This window comes from Alligator sinensis, unplaced genomic scaffold, assembly GCF_000455745.1.
Source record: "Alligator sinensis unplaced genomic scaffold, ASM45574v1 scaffold859_2, whole genome shotgun sequence".
NCBI classification, from domain to species: Eukaryota; Metazoa; Chordata; order Crocodylia; family Alligatoridae; genus Alligator; species Alligator sinensis.
The window spans coordinates 28,672-31,122 of record NW_005843448.1 but is presented as its reverse complement, the minus strand read 5'-3'; the positions used below and the strand labels follow the sequence as shown (position 1 = coordinate 31,122).

At 66.6% G+C, this 2,451-nt stretch overlaps 1 non-coding gene across 2 annotated transcripts in view; it reads left to right on the top strand.

The window, feature by feature from the left end:
- Positions 1 to 2,451, top strand: part of LOC102380719 — a 4,859-nt gene that overhangs the window by 586 nt on the left and 1,822 nt on the right. Inside the window, exon 1 of one of the 2 annotated variants that reach the window (XR_003092341.1) lies at positions 1 to 134. The exons of the other annotated variant lie outside the window; for it this stretch is intronic. This is a non-coding gene — a transcript (uncharacterized LOC102380719). The remainder of the gene's footprint in view (positions 135 to 2,451) is intronic. 2 annotated transcript variants of the gene reach the window in all.

Genomic DNA, 2,451 nt, shown 5'->3' with positions numbered 1-2,451 from the left:
TGTCCTCCTCCCCCTCCCCCTCCCCTGCCGCGACCGGGGCTGGGGGCGCTGGTGCCGCTGCCTCGTGGCGCTCGCGGGGCAGCGCAGCGCAGATGGTCCCGGCACGGCGAGGTCCCTCGTCCTTTCCGTGCTCGGTATGTCCCCCCGTGAGGCGTGGCGCAACCCCGTCAGTGCACCGGGGGGCCGCTGCGACGACTGCCCCTGGCCGAGGCGGTCGGGGGAGCGACCCCCGTGGGAGAGGTGCCGGCCGTGAGGGTGAGGGCGCGGAGGGGAGGGGAGGACACGGAAGAGGGTTACGAGTGTGAAACTCCGGCACTGTCCGCGCGTGAAAAGGCCTGGTGACAAGCGGGGTGTGAGTGGCTGCCACGCCTGCCAGCGCTTTTCGGTGGAGACCCGGCGATGAGGTTTCCTGTCCCCTCGGCCGGCGGGATCCTCGCGGCTGGCGGTAGGTGGAGCTGTTGGCAAAGGACTGTGGCTCCTTCCTCCCGGCTGAAGGGCGACGGATCCACCCGGCGCCGGACAGGTCCCTGCAGGGCTCCCGGGGAGCAGGACGCCGAGGCCCAGGGATGGCCGTGGGGTGCCCGCGGTCCCAGGACAGCGGCGGATGCTGGGGTCGTCCGCCCAGAGCCCCGGGGCCTCACTCGGCTGCCGACTTGCAGCCGAACTCTGCCCGCGGCCCCTTCGGCGCTGCCCGCTCCTGTGCCTGCTCCTCCCCACCCCCAGCTCACCCGCTCGAGGGACATCCAGAGCAGGGGACTCCCCGAGGCTCAGGGGTCTGCTCTCTAGGACTGTGCTCACAAGCCCACGGGCCACGTGCTCCAGACTGAATGCATCTCTCGAGCCACGCAGGCTGCCAGCGAGAGCGTGGCACCGAGGACTTAGTGCCTGGCTCTGCTCGCAGCAGCGGGAGACCGGGGAGGTGCTGCAGCCCACCGCAGAGCCACTGGCCACAGCGAGAGTCCATCATGCGCTCAGCAGGCAGGATCCGGCCCCGAGTGCCTGGTGCGGTCGTGGCAGTCAGCAGGGGCACGAGTGTCCCAGCCCTGCCTGGGACCAGCCCCAGCAGTGCTTGAAGCCCCTCTCCTGGAGGCACTAGGAACTGCTGGGACCGTCCCCGCTGCAGCTCTGAGCACTGCCAGGCTCGCGTGAGGCTCCCAGCGGTTCCCCCTCGCTCTTATATGAAGCCTTCAAGGGATGAGCAATGAGAGATGTGGTTGATGCCACGGCCAGTCGTGGAGCAGGCTGGCGCACCCCCCGTGACCCTGGTGCAGGAGCTGGTATTGGCGCCCAATGCCCAATTCTGTACCTGACTGAAGCAGGGAGCAGGATGAGGCCATCACCGTAGATCAGCTCACCTGGGTCTCATTTTGGGCCAGCCACCACTCAACTGGGAACGAGCTGACAACAGCCAAAGGAGAGGCCTAGGGAAGGCGATGTGAGTATGGAAGAGAAGCAAAGACCCTGGGAGTTCAGCCAAGTCTGGGGATTTCCACCCCTTGCCCCTGGTCGGCGGGGCCTCTCGGCTGCCACCGCAGCCGGGGAAGAAGCGTGACGGCAGGGGCAGGGGATGCAGTGCCTGGGGCTGGCGCTCGGCTCTCGTGGAGCTGGCGAAAGTGGCTTTTCAACCAGCAGGATAGGAGCAACTTGCCCAAATGGCTCCTTTGCCAGCGTGCGGGCACGGAGCAGACGCCAGGGCTGCCCGCAGCCACGGAGTGAGACACCAGGACAGCCAAACCCCCGCAGCCGAGCAAGGGCGGCTGCGCGCTCCCGGCCCCTCAGGCCCCGGCAGAGGCTGCTCAAGTGGGATTTTCTTAAAGCCTCTCGCTGCAAAATAAATCCATTAAAGTAAACTGGGAAAACAAGCGGGCGAAGCGGCCTCCCGAGCGCCGAGCCCGGGCCCATTCTTGCGGGAGAGGCAGCGGTCGTGTTACAGGGCTGGGGGGCGGCTGGCAGATCTGGTTTCCTTTGATCTTGTCACAGAGCAGAGCCATTCTTCTCCCTGCCCCTCAGTCCCGGGGCGGCAGAAGGCTGCCGTTCCCATTGACGGCTCCCGGGGCCTCCCTGCGTCCTGCCTCTCGGGCTTTCTTTTTTTTTGTCTGGCCGGTAAGAAGTTAACACTTCCTCGACGTGTCTTTGTGCTCATCTAATCTCTGCTGTTTAACCTCTGACATCTCCCTCATTATCCGCGCCTGCCACCTTTCCCGCAGCCTGGCAGCGGTGACGACTCGCGCCGGCCCAAGCCCTGCGGCCACAGGCAGCTCGCATTCCTCGCCTCGCCTCCAGGCTCACCAAAGACAGACCCGCCGCGGTTCGGGCAGGGGTAGCCGGATGTGCCCGGAGACACTGGCTCCAGACAGAGGAGCTCCTTGCACTGCTGTGCTGAGAGGGAAGGAGCCCAGTGCTCTGCGTGGGGGGGCCTGGAGCCCATCCTGAGAGAGAGCCCCCTGCTCC